The 23,562-nt window shown below is 38.1% G+C and overlaps 1 protein-coding gene across 2 annotated transcripts in view; it reads left to right on the plus strand.

The window, feature by feature from the left end:
* DPP10 (dipeptidyl-peptidase 10 (non-functional)) overlaps positions 1-23,562 on the plus strand; it is an 814,904-nt gene that overhangs the window by 737,337 nt on the left and 54,005 nt on the right. The window lies entirely within an intron of this gene.

Here is a 23,562-nt window from a genome sequence, read left to right on the forward strand (position 1 = left end):
TGAGTCAACTCTTCGCATGAGGTGGCCAAGTATTGGAGTTTCAGCTTTAGCATCAGTCCTTCCAATGAACACCCAGGACTGATCTCCTTTAGGATGGACTGGTTGGATCTCCTTGCAGTCCAAGGAACTCTCAAGAGCCATCTCCAACACCACAGTTCAAAAGCATCAAATTCTGTGGCGCACAGCTTTCTTCACAGTCCAACTCTCACATCCATACATGACCACTGGAAAAACCATAGCCTTGACTAGCTGGACCTTTGTTGGCAAAGTAATGTCTCTGCTTTTGAATATGCTATCTAGGTTGGTCATAACTTTCCTTCCAAGGAGTAAGTGTCTTTTAATTTCATGGTTGAAATCACTATCTGCAGTGATTTTGGAGCGAAAAAAATAAAGTCTGACACTGTTTCCACTGTTTCCCCATCTATTTGCATGAAGTGATGGGACCAGATGCCATAATCTTAGTTTTCTGAATATTGAGCTTTAAGCCAACTTTTTCACTCTCCACTTTCACTTTCATCAAGAGGCTTTTGAGTTCCTCTTCACTCTCTGCCATAAGGGTTCTGTCATCTGCATATCTGAGGTTATTGATATTTCTCCTGGCAATCTTGATTCCAGCTTGTGCTTCTTCCAGGCCAGTGTTTCTCATGATGTACTCTGCATAGAAGTTAAATAAGCAGGGTAACAATATATAGCCTGACGGACTGCTTTTCCTATTTGGAACCAGTCTGTCGTTCCATGTCCAGTTCCAACTGTTGCTTCCTGACCTGCATATAGGTTTCTCAAGAGGCAGGTCAGGTGGCCTGGTATTCCCATCACTTTCAGAATTTTCCACAGTTTATTGTGATCCACACAGTCAAAGGCTTTGGCATAGTCAATAAAGCAGAAATAGATGTTTTTCTGGAACTCTTTTGCTTTTTTGATAATCCAGCGGATGTTGGCAATTTAAAAATCTATATAAGCTAAAATAAATTTCCTTCTGAGTAGAATGTGCAATATGCAGTATTGGAAACAGTTTGATTCAAGCAATGACGCAATTTTTTTTTTTTTAACAATAGACCACTTTAGATAGTTTCCTTTCCCCTTCTCCCTATGGCATTCCTTATGTAGAATCTAATTTCTGAGGTCCCATATTTGATCCCCTATCTTACAATGTAAGTTGCAGTTAAGAAACGGTTTTTGTCAAGGATATGGCTGCCTTTTCCTCTCTAATATGAGATAAGCAGAGTTGCAGTCATGTTATGTGCTTCAGATTTATAAGCATAAGCAATTGCCCAGTTATCTTCCAAATCTGTATTAAATGAAAAAAAATTATATGTTGGTGAATTCATTCACTGTCTCTATTCAGCAGTACAGAGTTTTGCTCATGAGAGCTGATGATTTCACTTGGAATAATTTTAAATTATTCATTAGAAATACTGTAGAAAATAGCATGCCCCCAATCCTCAGTTCTATCACCTAATCAACCCAATACAATTTTTTCATTACATTTCACTGTTGTATCTGATAAGGACATTGTCTGAAAACAATTCTCTCACTGCACATGTTGAATAGACAATAAATTAAAGCATGCTATTTTTAAGCATTGCAGTATTTCCCATATTTAAAAGCTGTAAAAATTAAACAGAATTTATTATAAGAAATGAATGAACAGTGTATAATCAGGTGAAAAGCACGTGTGTCATTAAACTTTTACTGATACCAATATGTTTTCTGCTTGTGAATATAAATATCAATATTGAACTGTCTGAGTAAGACAAACTCTCTGCCAATTCAAGGAAAGGTGCCTGGTTTCTGATGTCCCAAATAAAAACATTTTATTTCCTATATTTTCAGTTCTTTTAAAAATAAATGAAGTTACTAGTTTTATTGCTGCTCTTTGAAAATTAAAAGTGAAAAATGAGTTCAATTTGAAGTACATTGCCATGTTGCCCTCGTCAAAATTCCACCATGGTTTCAAATTCATAATCAGTGTTTTTATTCTACTAAGTTAATATAATATAGATTGTGGTTTCACAGAAAGAAAGAATTATTTCTGTGAAGTAAAATAATTATTCTTTCCTGCTTTTTAAAATTACTTTTCCTGTGATTATATTTCTACTGAAGGTGGCTGGAAAATTAAGGTAAAGACACCCCCTCATAAAGACTAGCCAAGTCTCTTGTTATTTATTTTAAATTTATTGTATGGGCATCTATCATATTGTGATTGGTACTGGGATTATTTACCCAGAGTACAGATCAAACTTAATATGCTCACTGTTATGATATAGCTAGTACTATTATTGGAAAAATAGCTTGAGTCTTATAACTATAACTATACAAGACAGTCTATGATAGTACATGTGAATGAAGTGCCACTTATTCCCCAAGCCCACTGTGGCTGTGGTAGACATAAAATAAGCAAAGAAATTATAGATGTTGAATAAAGTGCAAAGGTTTGTGAGATTGTTATTATGTCTACCAACAAGAGATATTTTGCTTCTACACTTATAAGTATATTTTGATCCTAGATGCATCATTTTTTAATATTTTTTATTTATTTTTAATTATTATTATTTTTTACTTTACAATATTGTATTGGTTTTGCCATACATCAACATGCATCCGCCATGGGTGTACACGTGTTCCCCATCCTGAAGCCCCCTCCCACCTCCCTCCCCATATCATCCCTCTGGGTCATCCCAGTGCACCAGCCCCAAGCTTCCTGTATCCTGCATTGAACCTGGACTGGCGATTCATTTCTTACATGATATTATACATGTTTTAATGCCATTCTCCCAAATCATCCACCCCTCCTCTCACAGAGTCCAAAAGACTGTTCTATACATCTGTGTCTCTTATGTGTAATTTTTATTTTCTGTACATTGTTTTCAAACAATTTTCATATCATTGGATTTTTACTCATGATCACTTTTAATGTGGTCACTCTTATTTCCTTAAAAGACACATAAACATACACCAAAATTCTCTGAAAAACAAAGTATAATCAATCTAGAAATATGTGAAAAAAGCCTATCTCCAAACAAATATTGATCAAAATCTCTTTACTTTTTAATGTTTTGAGATTTTGTTCATCGAGAAATTGAGCACCGAAGATGCATTAAAACCTTGAGCTGTTAGTATTCTTTCTGTCCTTGGCCAACTCAAAACAGGATCAAAATGATTAAGTAAGGCCATTCACTGGGTGGTTGTTCTGTGGAAATTTGACAATTAAATATGAGACTTCAGAACTCTACAACAAATTTTAGGCTGTGTCAAATCTCAGAAATTTGGTTTTATCTTTACATTTATACTTTTTTCCAACAAATGCTTGTAAAGTGCTGTAATTTATCAGACAGCATATGAAGAAGTTAAAGTAAATTACATGCTTGTTGTTGACTTTGACCAGCTAGAACTCCCTTTAAGAATATGGAATAGTTGATTTAGGTAGATGTTTGAAATACCAATGTGTACCAAAAAGTCACAAGTATTTTTTTTTTTGAAAGAAGATTCTAATACCACCTATACATAGTTAAGTGACCATTTAGTTTCTGCCTCAAGTAGTCTAGAAAAGTGTATATTTAATAAAACTTTCCCACCTCAAAATCTTAGATTCTTTATATATTTATACCACACATGTTATTCATGTTTAATATGTTATTCAGCTAATAGATTACATTCCCTGAAAGTAACAAGATTGAATTAGAAGTAGCAACAATTGTAACTTTATATTTAAAATATTTGAAAATAAAGTATACTTTCTAAATTTATGGTGGGTTAAAGTATATATGTGGTTCCAAATAAGAAAAGGAGTATGTTAAGGCTGTATATTGTCACCCTGCTTATTTAACTTATATGCAGAGTACATCATGAGAAATGCTGGGCTGGAAGAAGCACAAGCTGGAATCAAGATTGCCAGAAGATATATCAATAACCTCAGATATGCAGATGACACCACCCTTATGGAAGAAAGTAAAGAGGAACTCAAAAGCCTCTTGATGAAAGTGAAAGTGGAGAGTGAAAAAGTTGGCTTAAAGCTCAATATTCAGAAAACTAAAATCACGGCATCTGGACCCATCACTTCATGGCAAATGGATGGGGAAACAGTGGAAACAGTGTCAGACTTTATTTTTTTGGCTCCAAAATCACTGCAGATGGTGATTTCAACCATGAAATTAAAAGACACTCCTTGGAAGGAAAGTTATGACCAACCTAGATAGCATATTCAAAAGCAGAGACATTACTTTGCCAACAAAGGTCCAGCTAGTCAAGGCTATGGTTTTTCCAGTGGTCATGTATGGATGTGAGAGTTGGACTGTGAAGAAGGCTGAGCGCCAAAGAATTGATGCTTTTGAGCTGTAGTGTTGGAGAAGACTCTTGAGAGTCCCTTGGACTGCAAGGAGATCCAACCAGTCCATTCTAAAGGAGATCAGCCCTGGGTGTTCTTTGGAAGGAATGATGCTAAAGCTGAAACTCCAGTACTTTGGCCACCTCATGCGAAGAGTTGACTCATGGGAAAAGACTCTGATGCTGGGAGGGACTGGGGGCAGGAGGAGAAGGGGACGACAGAGGATGAGATGGCTGGATGGCATCACCGACTCGATGGACATGAGTTTGAGTGTACTCCGGGAGATAGTGATGGACAGGGAGGCCTGGCGTGCTGCGATTCATGGGGTCGCAAAGAGTCGGAGACAACTGAGTGACTGAACTGAACTGAATGTTATTTATAATTATATAATATATATGCATATGTAGAAGGACATGAGAAATGCAACAGTAGGATTTGATGAAATAGAAAGTAAAGGCAAAATTAAAAGATTTTGCCAAATAAACAGTTGGTTCTTTGAAAAAATCATAATTCTGTCTGGAATGTATGCTGCTAATTCGCTTCAGTCGTGTCTGACTCTGTGCGACCCCATAGACAGCAGCCCACCAGGCTCCACGGTCCCTGGGGTTCTCCAGGCAAGAACACTTGAGTGGGTTGCCATTTCCTTCTCCAATGCATGAAAGTGAAAAGTGAAAGTGAAGTCTTCAGTCGTGTCCGACTCGTAGCGACCCCATGGACTATAGCCTACCAGGCTCCTCCTTCCATGGGACTTTCCAGGCAAGAGTACTGGAGTGGGGTGCCATTGCCTTCTCCACTGGAATGTATAACAAAATTAATTTTAAAATGGGCAAGCGCCTAAAATGCAAGTAAATCACGCACAGGTAATTTTTAAAGGTGAATTCTACCAAATATTCAAAAGCCTTAGAAATTTAAAAATAAAGGGAACTTCTTTAAGTTGACAAAGGCATTCATCAAAAGCTTAAAATATTCTATAGTGGAAAAGTTAATAATATTTCTTTTAAAAATCAGGATGAAGAAAATGAATCAGAATGAAGCTACTTGAATATGCACAAAACTGAAGATGACAGGTTTTAAAATTTACCACCTAAGAAACAGGAAAAGAAATAGAAAAACACTTGATAGAGACAGGCATCTCTTAGAATATTGTTGGCAACAGGAAAAGTGAAAACTAGTGATAGAAATTAAGAACTCTACAGAAAAATTTATCATTGTTGTTGTTCAGTCACTAAGTTGTGTCCAACTCTGCAACGCCATGGATGGCAGCACACCAGGCTTTCCTGACCTGCACTATTTCCCAGAATTTGCTCAAATTCAAATCCATTGAGTTGGTGATGCCATCCAACCATCTCATGCTCTGCCACCCTCTTCTCATTTTGCTATTAACCTTTCCCATCATCAAGGTCTTTTCCAGTGAGTTGACTCTTCACATCAGGTGGCCAAAGTGTTGGAGCTTCAGCTATTCAGCATCAGTCCTTCTAATGTATGTTCAGGGTAGACTTCCTTTAAGATTGACTGGTTTGAAAAAAATATTTTCTACTCCTAATGGTGTTGCATCAGGGTACTTCTTGGTGTACTAGTTCCCAACTAGTAATAGTGCTCTTCTGAAACACTGCTCCTTTTACCATTTAAGAGAAATATCTAATCTCTCACCGTCCTTAAGCATCTCTATTCTGGAAGATCTGAGATACTCATAAAGAACAAAATATCATTGGCAATAGGTTTACAAAATTACTATATATGAAAACAGAAATTCAATAAAATTTTCCAGTGCATAAAGATACTTTTCCTGGATAAAGCAATGATGAGTCATACAAATTCTATAAAACAATACTCCAGAAAGAATGATGTATCATTAAATAAGCATTTGTAGATATAAAATTATCAAGTAAGAAATTCAAAGCCTGGAAAAAACCTCATACAGTAGGAAAAAATATACAAACCAAAAAGTGGCAGATTTCAGGAATGAAATGGAAAGAGCAATACAAAATAATAACAGAATTAAATTAATTGAAAGATGCCCATGGGTAAATAGATCTTCCTTAAAATATACTAACGGATGGCAAGAAGAGAAATAAAAACAGCCAGTATAAAGAAATAAAACAGAAAGGATTCTAGTTACATGCGGGCTTCCCAGAGCTGCAGTAGTAAAGAATCTGCCTGCAGTACAGGAGACGCAAGAGACATGGATTTGATCCTGGGTCAGGAAGAGCCCCTGGAGTGGGAAATGGCAACCTTTTCCAGTACTCTTGTCTGAAAAATTCCATGGACAGAAGAGCCTGGCAGGCTACAGTCTATGAGGTCACAAAGAGTTGGTAATGACCAAACACATACACACACACACACACACGCATTTCCTTCTCCAGGGGATCTTCCTGACCCAGAGATCAAACTCGGGTCTCCCACATTGCAGGCAGATGCTTTATCGTCTGAGCCACCAGGGAAGCACAATAAGCCTAGTAATCAATAATATATTTTAACAAGTTTCCAGTAGCTAATATTTTAAGTACATCTAATTAAACAATTTATTGGAGAATTCAAGTCACAATTCCCAAATAAATGAAATAATAATAAGAAAAAGAATGGCACACTTTATATCTAAATAAGTTGTCAGAATAAAAATCATAAGTTGGCAGGCTTATAAAAATGAAAATGCAAGAATGAAATGAATTGAATCCTCAAGTCAAACAAAATTATCAGAAAAAATGCAATATACATTAAAAAAGTGGAAATAACTAAAATTTGAAATGGAAATGAAGTACTTTATAAATAGAAAAAGGTAGAACTAATAAGTGAAAAAAATAATTTTTACCCTTTGAAGATAAACACACACAGAAGACAAAGCACATACTCATTCAGTCAAAGAAAAAGAGAGAGAAAGCAAAGTAATGCAAAATTAGAAATGGCTAGTGGGAAATAAAGGACTATTTAATAAATCATAAGAGAGAATGTTGCAGACCTCTATGTCAATTCATTTGAAAACTCAGATGAGATAAAAATTTCCTAAAGAAATAAAACTGTCCCCAGGAGAGCTGCAGAACTTAAACTGATTAATGACATAGAAGAAGCAGAATGTTACCAAAGAACTACACCACAAATGAGCACCATGTTCACATGATTCCATTAAAAGAATTTTGTTAGGCTTTCAAAGGCAATGCCAATACAATTTAAACTGTCTATAGCATAGATTTTCTTTGTAGTTGCTATAAAAAGTCTTTTTAAAAATTTAATACAAATTTCTGGTTAAAATATATATGCGTTGTGTGCTAGATCACTTCATTTGTGGCTGACTCTTTGTGATCCCATGGACTATATAGCCCACCAGGCTCCTCTGTTCATGGGATTCTCCAGGGAAGAATACTGGAATGGGTTGACATGCCCTCCTCCAGGGGATCTTCCTGACTCAAGGACTGAACCTGTATCTCCTGAGGCTCCTGCATTCTTGGCAGATCCTTTACCATTTAGCCACTGGGAAAGCCCCCAAATATATACATATATATATATATATATTTATGATAATTTCTCAAAGTGATGAAACATGTATATCTCAGCCCCTAAATAATCATTCTAATGCCATTCCCATCATCAACATCAGGAGCAAGGGAGAATGCATACTATCCACTATTATGTAAAGTGATTTTGAAAGTTAATGAGACAAGAATAAACAACCAGATATAAAATTTGGAAAAGCATTTAGTGAGACAGTAACATAGATATTTAGCATATAGAAATCAATAACTTTCATAGATGCAAAATATAATCAATTAAAAGGGTCTGATAAAAGAGAGAGGCCTATATAAACTACTTAGTAATAAAAATGAAAGTGAAAATATATGATATGTACAAAACACTTATGAGGACAACATTAAAACATTCTGGAAATATATAAAGTAGACTTGAACAAATGGGAAAATACCTATATTTTCCTGTAGAATAACTGAAGATAATAAGATTATCATTGATTATAAAACTAATAGTATCCCAATAAGATATTTCAATAAGTTTTTATTTGCTTGAACTGTATATGCTTATTTTTACATTCCTATGGGAAAACAGACATGTAATTATATCTAGAGGAATCCTATAAAAAAAAACGAGTAAGAATGAATCCTAGATAATATGGATATTAAAAAATCTATAACTAGAAGTGTTTGGTATTTGGACATGACTTAACAGAGATTGCTGCTGCTAAGTCACGTCAGTCATGTCCAGCTCTGTGCGATCCCATAGACAGCGGCCCACCAGGCTCTCCCATCCCTGGGATTCTCCAGGCAAGAACACGGGAGTGGGTTGCCATTTCCTTCTCCAATGCATGAAAATGAAAAGTGAAAGTGAGGTCGCTCAGTCATGTCTGACTCTTAGCGACCCCATGGACTACAGCCTACCAGGCTCCCCCGTCCATGAGATTTTCCAGGCAAGAGTACTGGAGTGGGGTGCCATTGCCTTCTCCGTAACAGAGATTAGATATAGCTATATAACAGTATAGATATAATACAGATGTAGACTCAGGTACATATAGAAATTTAATATATAATGAAGGCGGCATTTTAAATCACTGAAAAAATGAACTTTTTGTAAAATTATTTTAGGAAAACTGGTATAGAAGTAGTTCCAGACTACCACCATAACTCTAAAATGACAAAGCTCTAATTTTAAAAATTAAACCTTACCTGTACTAGGAGAAAACACCAGTAAATTCTTTGTAATCCTTTAAACTACACATCATGTACTAGAAGTAGTATAGGAATATGTTGGTAAACTTGATTTTATAAGGAACAGGAAAAAATGGGTGGAAAATACCAACATAATCAGTGTCAACACAAAATGAGAAACCAGGAAAATATATTTGCAGTATATATTTCACAAAAATGTATATAAAGAATTCTAAAATACACAGAAGATCAGAATTCAAAGAAGTCTCAATAGATAACATAAATATTAGAATCAGATAAAAGAATAATGCAAATAGCATTATATATGAAAGTGAAAGTGAAGTCGCTCAGAGGTGTCGAACTCTTTGCGACCCCATGGTTGCAAAGGCTCTTCCTTCCATGGGATTTTCTAGGCAAGAGTACAGAGTGGGTTGCCATTTCTTTCTCCAGGGAGTCTTCTCGACCCAGGGATCGAACCCAAGTCTCCCTCATTGTAGACAAATGCTTTACCATCTGAGCCACCAGGGAAGTCGTAGCATTATATATATTTGCATATGCTGCTGCTGCTGCTAAGTCGCTTCAGTCGTGTCCGACTCTGTGTGACCCCATAGACGGTAGCCCACCAGGCTTCCCCGTCCCTGGGATTCTCCAGGCAAGGACACTGGAGTGGGTTGCCATTTCCTTCTCCAGTGCATGGAAGTGAAAAGTGAAAGTGAAGTCGCTCAGTCGTGTCTGACTCCTAGCGACCCCATGGACTGCAGCCTACCAGGCTCCTCTGCCATGGGATTTGCCAGGCAAGAGTACTGGAGTGGGTTGCCATTGCCTTCTCCGATTTGCATACACACACACACACACACACACACACACACACAAACATACATGTGTTCTAAGTCACTTCACTCATGGCCAACTCTTTGTGACCCTATGGACCATAATCCTCCAGGCTCCTCTGTCCATGGTATTCTCAGTCCATAATACTGGAGTGGGTTGCCATTTCCTTCTCCAGAAGATCTTCCCAACCCAGAGATGCAACCTGCCTCTCTTATGTCTCCTGCATTGACAGATAGGTCCTTTACCACTAGTGCCACCTGAGAAGCCCCTAGGCATTAGCATATATAAACATAAAGGTACACAAAGATGTTCAACTTTTCTTCTAAGAGAAATGAAAAGTGAAATTACACCAATATCCCTGTCATAAATTGAGTTTCACAAGAAGCTTCTTACGAAATAAAGATTAGCTTGCAGGCCAATTTTTACAGAGATAAATATCTTTGAAAAGTAGAAGAAAGCAAGATTGGGCAGAAGAATTTAAGCAGTGGTGCCATCTGAATGAAGGCCTCAGCCAACCCCATAGAGACTTCTGAACAAGAACAGCCTTTTAGAGAAGTCCCAAGTTAAGGCAAGAAGAATGAACTTCTATATTCAAGTCTTGATCAGGTTGTCCTTTGAAGGACTGTTGAAAAGAGATATGATCTTGGCAGAGGCCATTTCTTCAGTCCAGGCCATCCCCGGAGAAGACTGACAACTGAGGGCCTTTTCCCAGCAGCACCTCTAGCCACTGGAGAGATGGGTCCTTCTAGAAGGAAGTTCTGGTTGGCATCTGTCATGTCTACCATAGCAACATTTCTCACCTGTCAGATTAGCAAAAATTCAAACACTGAACAATGTGTTCTGTAACATATTCATGGAAAGACTGTACTTTCATGGATCATTTCTGCAGATCACTGTATGTCCATGGGAAAACAGGCACCTTATAATACATTACTGGTAGATGGGAAGAATGGTACTTTCCATGTGGAGGAATGTATCCCTAAGATATTTCCCTACATGTTAAACCACAAACATATACACAGGGTTAATCACTACAGCATTTTTTGAGATGTTCATCGTTGGAGGATAGTTGAATAAATTATGATAAATCCACACAAGGGAGAGCTATGTAAGAATTAAGAAGAAGATACATAATAAATGATATAGAGCACATCCCACATACTCTCTAATTTATATATATATATGAAATTAGCTTTGCATTTATATTTATAGCAATAAAATATTAATTTTAATTATAAAAATCTCCACCAGAAAAGAAGGATAAATAAACGCCTAGTGACAAGAAGTTATTTTTTTCCTCTGTGTTGAAACAGGTTGAGATCAAGACTTCTGCCAGTGTACATGTATATGTATACATATACATTTTTAACATATTTTAAAATTAAAAAATAAGGGTATGAATTTTGAGATATGACTAAGAAAACACACACATCTGCACACACACAGGACATGTGGACATCTCTCTCGGTTTACCTATTTCTTCTAAAAACATCCAGAACTAACAACATTAGAGTAGCAAAGAGTGTACCTAAACTCAGACTTTGATATATAAACATAATCCAGTGGAAAATATTTCTTGAGCAATTATTGATTATGAGGGTTTAGCTTGAAGGGGTTCCCACTAACCCAATTTTGTTAATTTCAGTATCATAAAGAGTAACAATAAAAAGAATGACAACAATAATGGAACATAATATATCAGATGTAAAATGTTTATAGATGTTTATAGTAGTATCAGAAAGAGAGAAAGACAATGAACACATGTAAGCGTGGAAAAGTAAGGAAAGATCTTTAACAGAAGAATATTGTTCCGTTGCTCAGTCCTGTCTGTTTCTTGGCAACCCCATGGACTGCAGCATGCAGGCTTCCCTGTCCTTCGTCATCTCCATGAGCTTGCTCAAACTCATATCCATTGAGTCGGTGATGCCATCCAACCATCTCATCCTCTGCCGTCGTCTTCTTCTCCTGCCTTCAATCTTTCCCAGCATCAAGGTCTTTTCCAATGAATCGGTTCTTCGCATCAGGTGGCCAAAGTATTGGAGCTTCAGTTTCAATATCAGTCCTTCCAATGTATAGTCAGGATTGATTTCCTTTAGATTTGACTGATTTGATCTCTTTGCTGTCCAAGAGACTCTCAAGAGTCATCTCCAACACCACAGTTCAAAAACATCGATTCTTGACACTCAGCTTTCTTTATGGTTCAACACTCACATCCGTACATGACTACTGGAAAAACCATAGCTTTGATTAAAAGAAACTTTGTTGGCAAAGTAATGTCTCTGTTTTTTAATATGCTGTCTAGGTTTGTCATAGCTTTTATTCCAAGGAGCAAGCGTCTTTAAATTCCATGGCTGCAGTAACCATCTGCAGTGATTTTGAAGTGAAATAAAAGAAAGTCTGTCATTGTTTCCATTGTTTCCCCATCTATTTGCCATGAAGTGATGGGACAGGATGCCATGATCTTAGTTTTCTGAATGTTGAGTTTTAAGCCGGCTTTTTCACTCTCCTCTTTCACCTTCATCAAGAGGCTCTTTAGTTCCTCTTTGCTTCAGAAGAATACTATGTAATAAATGTAGAAGGGATGTTACAGTGAGAAAATCACTTTGAAATGATAATTTAATCAAGGAAAGGTCATGAATCATTGACAAAACTACTGAGCAGATAGTTCATTGAAGAAAACCTAGTCACGTAAAGTGCATTATCATCACACTTTTAATTTCAAGGTGAAATGTATTTTTACAAAAAATGTATCTCCCAGCTACCCTGTAAGCAGGATCATGAAAAGTGAGAAGATGAGTACCAGTGTGTTTCCTGATGTGAAGTATAAGTTCAGTTCAGTTCAGTCGCTCAGTCGTGTCTGACTCTTTGTAACCCCATGGACTGCAGCATGCCAGGCCTTCCTGCCCATCACCAACTCCCGGAGTTTACTCAAATTCATGTCCATTGAGTCAGTGATGCCATCCAACCATCTCATCCTGTGTCATCCTTTTCTCCTGCCTTCGATCTTTCCCAGCATCAGGGTCTTTTCAAATGAGTCAGTCTTTGCATCTGTGGCCAAGGTATTGGAGTTTCAGCTTCAGTGTCCTTCCAATGAATATTCAGGGCTGATTTTCTTTACGATGGGCTGGTTGGATCTCCTTGCTGTCCAAGAGACTCTCAAGAGTCTTCTCCAACACCACAGTTCAAAAGCATCAATTCTTCCACACTCGGTGAAGTAAAAGAGGTATCCATTATCACCTCTATAATATCCTTGCCAAAAATGTTAGTCTAAATTGTATCATAAAAAAACAGATAATCCAGAATGCTGGGCATTCTATAAGACTGCTGGACCAAGAGTCTTAAAAATGTTTAATATTTTAGAAATCAAAATATGATAGGATAACATTTACTTTAAAAGAGACTAAAGAGGCAACAACCCAGTGCAATTATCAGATAGATGATAGAAAGATAGCTAGATATATATAGATATGGAGATATTTGGGTTACTTAGGGCACTGTGGATATTAGAAAATAGACTATACATCTAGATGATATTAATGTTATTATTATTTGAACTGTGGTGTTGGAGAAGATTCATGAGAGTCTTTTGGACTGCAAGCAGATCCAACCAGTCAATCCTAAAGGAAATCAGTCCCGAATATTCAATGGAAGGACTGAGGCAGAAGCTGAAGCTTCAATACTTTGGCTACCTGATGTGAAGAACTGACTCATTGGAAAAGACCCCGATGCTGGGAAAGATTGAGGGGAGGAGGAGAAGGGCACAGCAGAGGATGAGATGGTTGGATGGCATCATTGACTCAATGGACATGACTTTGAGCAAGCTCCTGGAGTTGGTGATAGACAAGGAAGCCTGGCATGGGCAGTCCATGGGGTCACTAACAGTTAGACATGACTGAGCACTGAACTGAATGTTATTATTTGGGGCTTCCCAGGTGGTGCTAGTGGTAAAGAATCTGCCTGCCAATGTGGGAGATGCAAGAGATGTGGGTTCAATCCCTGGAGTAGAAAATGGTAGCCTACTCCAATATTTTTGCCTGGAAAATTCCATGGGCAGAAGAGCCTGACAGGCTACAGTCTATTGGGCCACAAAGAGCTGGACATGACTGATCAACTGAGCACCAGCACACACAATGTTATTTTCATAGGTGTGATATGCCATTTGCTTATATGAGAAAATATTCCTACTTTTGAGAAATTCACACTGAAATATTTAGAGCCAAAATAGTCTGATGTTTTCAACTTAGTTTCAAATATTCAGCATACGAATAAAGGGGGAGGGTGAATATTTGAAATATTGATGTTTGGTGAATCTCAGTAACACTCAAATGGATATTCATGTTCTGTTCATTAACGTTTCTGCAACTTTGAAAGTTTTCTTAATAAAAAGGTAGTGGGACATAAGTGGGACATGCTCCTAAGCAGCCAAGTCATTTCAGTCATGTTCTACTCTGTGCGACCCCATAGATGGCAGCCCACCAGGCTCCGCCGTCTCTGGAATTCTCCAGGCAAGAACACTGGAGTGGGTTGCCATTTCCTTCTCCAATGCATGAAAGTGAAAAGTGAAAGTGAAGTCACTCAGTCGTGTCTGACTCTTCGAGACCTCATGGACTGCAGCCTACCAGGCTCCTCCATACTTGGGATTTTCCAGGCAAGAGTAATGGAATGGGTTGCCATTGCCTTCTGCCATTATGTGGGACATAATGGGATATAATTTCGTACTTATTAATTTGACAAAAAAAATAAGTCATGAAATTAACAGTTGGTGAGGAAGTGGAGAATTTTAAGCATTACTTTACTAGCATGTGAGATGAGTGCAAATGTGAGGTAGTTTGAGCGTTCTTTGGCATTGCCTTTCTTTGGGATTGGAATGAAAACTGACCTTTTCCAGCCCTGTGGCCACTGCTGAGTTTTCCAAATTTGCTGGCATATTGAGTGCAGCACTTTCACAGCATCATCTTTCAGAATTTGAAATAGACCATTCCATGGGGATGGTCTTGATCCCTGTCTCCTGTACAACGTCACGAACCTCCGTCGATAGTTCATCAGGCACTCTATCTATCAGATCTAGTCCCTTAAAACTATTTCTCACTTCCACTGTATAATCATAAGGGATTTGAGTTAGGTCATACCAGGATGGTCTAGTGGTTTTTCCCTACTTTCTTCAATTTAAGTCTGAATTTGGCAATAAGGAGTTCATGATCTGAGCCACAGTCAGCTCCTGGTCTTGTTTTTGCTGACTGTATAGAGCTTTTCCATTTTTGGCTGCAAAGAATGTAATCAATCTGATTTTGGTGTTGACCATTTGGTGATGTCCACCAGTCCATTCTGAAGGAGATCAGCCCTAGGATTTCTTTGGAAGGAATGATGCTACGGCTGAAACTCCAGTACTTTGGCCACCTCATGAGAAGTGTTGATTCACTGGAAAAGACTCTGATGCTGGGAGGGATTGGGGGCAGGAGGAGAAGGGGACGACAGAGGCTGAGATGGCTGGATGACATCACTGAGTCTATGGACGTGAGTCTGAGTGAACTCCGGGAGTTGGTGATGGACAGGGAGGGCTGGCGTGCTGTGATTCATGGGGTCACAAAGAGTCGGACACGACTGAGCGACTGAACTGAACTGAACTGAACTGAGGAAGTGGAGAAAATGTGGAGTAACAGAAACTGATATTGCTAGTAGATTCTAAATTGCCACAGCTTTTGAAAATCATCTGTCACAAGTGACTCGGTGGTAAAGACTCCGTCTGCCAAGCAGGAGACTCAGGTTTGTTCCCTGGGTGGGGAAGATCTTCTGGAGAAGAAAATGGCAACCCACTCCAGTACTCCTGCCTGAGAAATCCCACAAACAGAAGAGCCTGGTGGACTCAAGTCCGTAGGGTCTCAAAAGAGTCTGACACAACTTAGCAACTAAACAACGAGTTAGGTAGAAGATATATATCTTTCAACAAAACAATCTTACACATCAGTGTTGCTTTTTTTAAATTTTTTAATTGAAGGATAATTGCTTTACAGAATTTTGTGGTTTTCTGTCATACATCAAGAATCAGCCATAGGTATACCCATGTCACCTCCCTCTCAGACCTCCCTCCCATCTCCCTTCCCACCCCACCCTTCAGAGGGGTTCTGTTGCAGAGCCCCTGTTTGAGTTTCCTGAGTCTTACTGCAAATTCCCATTGGCTCTCTGTTTTACACATGACATTGTAAATTTCTATGTTACTCTCTCCATACCTCCCTGCTTCTCCCTCCTCTCCTCCCACCTTGTCTGTAGATCTGTTCTGTATGTCTGTTTCTGCATTGCTCCCCTGAAAATAAATTCATCAGTGCCATTTATTCAGATTCCATATATATGTGTCAGTGTATGGTATTTATATCTCTCTTTCTGATTTACTTCACTCTACATAATGGACTCTAGTTTTGTCCACTTCATTAGAACATATTCAAATGTGTTCCTTTTTATGGCTGAGTGGTAATCCATTGTATATCTGTACCACAGCTTCTTTATTCATTCATCTATTGATGGACATCTAGGTAGTTTCCATGTTCTAGCTATTGTAAATAGAGCTGCAGTGAACACTGGGGTAAATGTGTCTTTTTCAGTTTTGATTTCCTCAGGATATATGCATAGAAATGGGATTGCTGGGTCTTATGGTATTTTTATTCCTACCTTTTTAAGGAGTCTCCATACCATCTTCCATAGTGGCTGTATCAGTTTACATTCCCACAAGCAATGCAAGAGTGTTCCCTTTTCTCCACACCCTCTCCAGCATTTATTGTTTGTAGACTTTTTGATGATGGACATTCTGATTAGTGTGAGGTGGTATCTCATTGTAGTTTTGATTTGCATTTCTCTGATAATGAGTGATGTTGAGCATCTTTTCATGTGCTTGTTAGCCATCTGTATGTCTTCTTTGGAGACATGTCTCTTCAGGTCCCTTTCCCACTTTTTGATTGTGTTGTTTGCTTTTTTGGTATTGAGTCATATAAGCTGCTTGTATATTTTGGAAATTAATTCTTTATCAGTTGTTTCCCTTGCTATTATTTTGCCCATTCTGAGGGTTGTCTTTTCACATTGTTTGTAGTTTTCTTTGTTGTGGAAAAGCTTTTAAGTTTAATTAGGTCCCACTTGTTTATTTTTGTTTTTATTTCCATACTCTAGGAGGTGGGTCATAGAAGATCTTGCTTTGATTTATGTCATCAAGTGTTCTGCCTATGTTCTCTTCTAAGAGTTTAATAGTTTGTGGTCTTGCATTTAGGTCTTTAATCCATTCTGAGTTTATCTTTGTGTGTGGCATTAGGTAAGTGATCTAATTTTATTCTTCTGCATGCAACTGTCCAATTTTCCCAACACTGCACCACTTATTGAAGAAGCTGTCTTTGCCCATTATATATTCTTGCCTCCTTTGTCAAAAAATAAGGTACCAGGTACCCATGGGTGCGTGGGTTAATCTCTGGGTTCTCTATTTTGTTCCATTCATCTATATTTGTGTTTTTGTGCCAGTACCATACTGTCTTGATGAGTATAGCTCTGGTGTATAGTCTGAAGTCAGGACGGTTGATTCCTCCAGCTCCATTCTTCTTTCTCAAGACTGTTTTTTGCTATTTGGGGTCTTTTGTGTTTCCATATGAATTGTGAAATTTTTCATTCCAGTTTGGTGGAAAAAGCCATTGGTAATTTGATAGGGATCACATTGAATCTGTAGATTGCATTTGGTAGTATAGTCATTTTCACAATATTGATTCTTCTCACCCAGAAACATGGAATATCTGTCCATCTGTTTATGTCGTCTTTGATTTCTTTCATCAGTGTCTTATAGTTTACCGTATACAGATCTTTCATTTCTTTAGGTAGTTTTATTCCTAGATATTTTAATCTTTTTGCTGCAATGGTGAGTGGTATTGATTCCTTAATTTCTCTTTCTGATTTTTCATTGTTAGTATATAGGAGTGGAAGTGATTTCTGAGTATTGACATTGTATCCTGTGACTTTGCTGAATTCGCTGATTAGCTCTTGTAATTTTCTGATAGTATCTTTTGGGTTTTCTATGTATAGTATCACGTTATCTGCAAACAGTGAGAATTTTACTTCTTCTTTTCCAATCTGGATTCCTTTTATTTCTTTTTCTTCTCTAATTGTTGTAGTTAGGACTTCCAAAACTATGTTGAAGAATAGTGGTGAGAGTGGACACCCTTGTCTGTTCCTGATCTTAGAGGGAAAGATTTAATGTTTCACCATTGAGAATAATGTTTGCTGTGGGCTTTTCATATATGGCCTTTACTATGTTGAAGTAGGTTTCTTCTATGCCCATTTTTTGAAGCATTTTTATCATAAATGGATGCTGGATTTTATCAAAGGCTTTTTCTGCATCTATTGAGATGATCATGTGGTTTTTATTTTTCAACTTGTTGATATGGTGTGTGAACACCATTCTATGGTTTGCTAGAATTTTGTTGAGGATTTTTGCATCTATGTTCATCAGCGATATTGGCCTGTAATTTTCTTTTTTTGTGTTGTATTTTCTTGGCTTTGGTATCAGGGTGATTGTAGCCTTGTAGAATGAATTTGGAAGTTTTCCTTCCTCTGCAATTTTTTCAAAGAGTTTCAGAAAAATAGGCATTAGCTCTTCCCTGAATGTTTGATAGAATTCCCCTGTGGAGCCATCTGGCCCTGGGCTTGTTTTGGGGGAGATTTTTGATCACCATTTCAATTTCAGTGTTTGTAATTGGGTTGTTCATAATTTCTATTTCTTCCTGGTTCAGTCTTGGGAGGCTGATCTTTTCTAAGTATCTGTCCATTTCCTCTAGGTTGGAAAGGAACCAACCTTAGCATATAGTTGCTCATAATATTCTCTTATGATCCTTTGTATTTCTGTTGTCTGTTGTAACCTCTCCTTATTAATTTCTAATTTTATTGGTTTGATTTTTCTCCCTTTTTTCTTGATGAGTCTAGCTAGTGGTTTACAAATTTTGTTAATTTTCTCAAAGAACCAGCTTTTAGTTTTATTATCTTTGCTATTGTTTCCTTCATTTCTTTTTCATTTGTTTCTGCTCTGATTTTTATGATCTCCTTCCTTCTGCTGACTTTGGGTGGTTTTTGTTCTTTTTTTTCCAGCTGCTTGAGATGTAGAGTTAGGCTGTCTATTTGATGCTTTTCTTTCTTCTTGACTTATGGTCATATTGCTATAAACCTCCCTCTTAGAACTGCTTTTTACTAAGTCCCATAGGTTTGGGGTCATCGTGTTTTCATTGTCATCTGTTTCTAGGAATCTTTTGGTTTCTTTTTTTATTTCTTCAGTAACCTCTGTTATTTAGCAATGTATTATTTAATCTCCATGAGTTTGTGATTTTTGCTGTTTTTTCCTGTAGTTGATATCTAGTCTCATAGCATTATAGTCAGAAGATACTTGATGCAATTACAATTTTCTTAAATTTACTGAGACTTGATTTGTGGTCCAAGATGTGGTCTATCCTTGAGAATGTTCCATGTGCACTTGAGAAGAAAGTGTATTCTTCTGTATTTGGATGGAAAGTCCCGAAGATATCAATTAGGCCCATTTGGTCTAATGTTTCATTTAAGGTTTGTGTTTCCTTAATGATTCTTGGTTTTGATGATCCGTCCATTGATGACAGTGGGGTGTTAAAGTCCCCTACTATTATTGTGTTGCTGTTGATTTCTCCTCCTATGTCTGTTAGTTTGCCTTATGTATTGAGGTGCTCCTATGTTGGGTGCACAGATATTTACAATTGCTATGTCTTCTTCTTGGATTAATCCCTAGATCATTATGTAGTGTCCTTCTTTTTCTCTTATGATGTTCTTTATTTTAAAGTCTATTTTGTCTGAAATAAGGATTGCCACTCCAGCTTTCTTTTGGTTTCCATTCACATGAACATCTTATTCCAGCCTTTTACTTTCAGTCTGTATGTGTCCCTAGGTCTGAAGTGGGTCTCCTGTAGGCAGCATATATATGGGTCTTGTTTTTGGATCCATTCAGTCCGTCTGTATCTTTTGGTTGGTGCATTTAATCAATTTACATTTAAGGTAATTATTGATACATATGTTCCTATTGGCATTTTTTTTTTTATTTTGGGTTTGTTTTTGTAAGTTTTTCCTTTCTCTTGTGTTTATTGGCTATGTAAGTCCCTTTAGTATTTGTTGCAAGGCTGGTTTGTTGGTGAATTCTCTTAATTTCTCCTTGTCTGTAAAGCTTTTGATTTCTCCATCAATATTGAATGAGACCTTTGGTGGGTAGAGTAATTGTGGTTGTAGGACTTTCTCTTTCAGTAATTTAAATATATCTTGCCTTTCCCTTCTGGCCTGTAGAGTTTCTGCTGAAAGATCTGCTGTTAATCATATGGGTTTTCTCTTGTATATTACTTGTTGCTTTTCCCTTGTTGCTTTTAATATTCTTTTTTTGTGCTTAATCTTTGTCTTGATGTGTTTCTCCTTGGGTTCATCCTGTAGGAGACTCTCTACGCTTCTTGGACTTGATTATTTCCCATGTTGGGGAAGTTTTCAACTATAATTTCTTCAAAAATTTTCTCAGTGCCTTTCTTTTTTTCTTCTTCCTCTGGGACCCCTATAACTCAAATATTGGTATGTTTAATATTGTCCCAAAGGTCTCTGAGGCTTTCCTCAATTCTTTTCATTCCTTTCTCTTTATTCTGATCTTCAGCAGTTATTTCCACCACTCTATCCTCCAGCTTACTTATCCATTCCTCTGCCTGTTATTCTGCTATTGGATCCTTCTAGTATATTTTTAATTTCAGTAATTGTGTTATTCATCTCTGCTTATTCTGTATTTCTTGTATGTCCTTGGTCATTGTATTAACTGCATTAAATGCTTCTTTCATTTTCTCCATTCTATTTTTAAGTCTTGGGAGGATCTTTACTATTATTATTTTGAATTTTCTTTCAGGGAGCTTACTTGTTTCCTCTTTATTTATTTAGTCTTTTGAGTTTCTACCTTGTTCTTTCATTTGTGTTTTATTTCTCTGTCTTTTCATCATCATCATTTTTTTTTCTAAATTGGTTCATTTGAGGTCTCCTTTTCCCAAACTTTAGGGTTGTATTACTCCTTTTTTTTGATTTTTGCCCTTGGAGGGAAATGTTAGTTGGGTGGTTTGTGTTGATTTCTTGTTGGGTGACTTGTGCCTGTGTTCTAGTGGGAGGAGATAAAGTAGGTAATTACAGAAATACTGGGACATATACATACACACTTCCACATATACAGTTACAACCAAAGCGTTCTAAAGAAAAAAAGTACAAGAGATTGACTTGGTGAGCCAGGGAAACCAGAGGTGATATCAACCAATTGAAAGAAGAGTTAACTGATTCTCAGTCTGATAATCTGAGCACAAGCAGAAGGCCAATTGGGGAATATAGCATAGAGAGCTCAACAATTTAACTTGGTGAAAGCAGAGTGAGGGAAAAAAGGGAGAATAAAAAAAGAGAGGAAAAAGAAATAGGAGAAGGGTGGGAAAAAAGAAAAAGAAGGGATGGAGAAGAGGGAGGACTAAAAAATAAAAAGAGAAAGAGAGAAAAGAAAAAAAAAAGGAACAAGAAAGACAAAAGAAAAAAAAAACAGGAAAACTCTACAGAACTGCAGAAGGCTAATAGGGAGGTGGAAATATGTAGGGGGAATAAACCATATGATTTATAAGAAAAAAAGGAAACAAAATCTTAAAATTATTATTATTTTTTTAACAAGGAAAACACAGCATTGCAAAAAGCTAATGTGATAGTGGAAATATGTTGGGGAATAAGCAGTGTGATTTATAAGAAGAAAAAAATCTTAAAAAGATTTTTTTTTTTAATAACAAGATAAAAAAGAGGAAAACACAACACCGCTAAATGCTAGTGTGAAGGTGGAGATATATTGGGGGAATAAATGGTGTGATTTATAAGAGAAAAAAGTGAAAAAGGAAAAAAAAATTAAAAAGGGTTTTCAAGGTAGTAGTTGTTGGTTGTGGAGTTTGCCTCTGTGGATGGGGTTGGCTTAGTGTCCTGTGATGTTTTCCTGGTTGGTGGAGTTTGTACCTGTGTTCCGGTTGATGGAGCTGGATCTTGTCTTTCTCAAGGGCAGTGCCGTTTCCAGGACTAGATTTTGGAGTGTCTGTGGGTTAAGTTTGCCTTTGGGCAGTCCTAGCTTTTGCATTGTTGCTGCTGCTGCTCCTGCTAAGTTGCTTCAGTCGTGCGAGTCTGTTTTCACAGCTGCTTCAAAGTGTCTCTCTCAGCATACATGCAGTGCAGCCTACATGTCCCTGGGATCATTGCTGGTCATTCAGTTCCCCTGTCCCACCCTGCACTGCTGGCAGAAACTTCCTAGGTAGGTGCTTGTGTGGATCCTTCTGCGTCGCCGCGACTTGTGTGGGATTCCCTCAGCCCCCTAAGCTCATCCTCTGTGTCGCAGGGCTGTGTGCACTTGACTCTCAGTTCCCAAGGTCCACCCTCTGTGTCACGAGGTTTGTGTACACCTGTTTCGTCTCACTGCCTGCACTCTTTGTCGTGGGGGTTGTTCTTCCAGCTGTGCCAGGAGGGTTGTGTGCGCTGCCCAAGTTTGTATGCCTTCCCACTATGGGAACCCTAGTCCTGCCCTTTGCGCAGGCTGTGTTTGTCTGCTTGGTACCTGGGCCTGCCCTGTGTACTACTTTCTAGCTAGGTTCATCTGCCCCATCACACTTGCTACCTGGGACTGCCCTCTGTGCTGCAAGGGTTGTGTGTGCTGGCTGGGTTTGTATGCCACACCACTCTCGGTTCCCAAGCCTGCTGTCTGTTTGGGGTCACAGTCCATGAGCTGTTAACGAATTGAGAAGTACAGCTTTCTCTGTTTACTGCTCTCCAAATCTCTGATTTGGAGATGGCAATGGCACCCCACTCTAGTACTCTTGCCTGGAAAATCCCATCAACAGAGGAGCCTGGTAGGCTGTAGTTCAGGTGGTCGAGAAGAGTCAGACATGACTCGGAGACTTCACTTTCACTTTTGACTTTCATGTATTGGAGAAGGAAATGGCAACGCACTCCAGTGTTCTTGCCTGGAGAATCCCAGGGACAGGGGAGCCTGGTGGGCTGCCGTCTATGGGGTTGCACAGAGTCGGACATGACTGAAGCAACTTAGCAGCAGCAGCAGTAGCAGCAGCAGAAGTCCCTGATTTTCCAAGACTTCGTAGCTCCCCTTTGGGCCTATCTGTGAGGGAGTTTCCCTGTTGCATGGGAACTTCTGTTTCATGGCTCCCACCCTCCTCTGGGGTACAAGTTCCTGCCCAGAAGTTCTCTGTCTTTTCCCTTTTGGCTCCTTTCTCTCTCCTACCTCATTTCAGAGAGCTTAGCCTGTCCCTCTGGAGGCCTGGGGTCTTCTGCTGTCACCTGGAGATTGCTTTGTAGGAGTTGCTCCATATCTTGATGAGTTTTTATGTATTTGGCGGGAGACTGGTGATCTCCCCGTCTTACTCCTCCACCATCTTCTCATCTTCTCTGTGGTCCCTCCAGGAGTTTTCCCACTTACCAGCGTTTGTCTCAGGAAAACCCTGCCACATGCACAAGGAGACATTAATAAAGTAGTTCACAGACAACTTGTTTTAAAGAGCAAAAATTTGGAAAAACTCAAATATCAAAAAATAAATTTTTCTGTATTCATGCATACAATAAATTACCATATAGCAGTGAAAATAAACTATGTCTACAAGTATCAACATGAATTAATCTCAGAAGTAAATTATTGAGTGAAAATAGCAAATCTATCAGTATTATTCTCAGTACACATGC

Source organism: Bison bison, unplaced genomic scaffold (assembly GCF_000754665.1).
Source record: "Bison bison bison isolate TAMUID 2011002044 unplaced genomic scaffold, Bison_UMD1.0 scf7180017864471, whole genome shotgun sequence".
Classification (NCBI taxonomy): domain Eukaryota; kingdom Metazoa; phylum Chordata; class Mammalia; order Artiodactyla; family Bovidae; genus Bison; species Bison bison.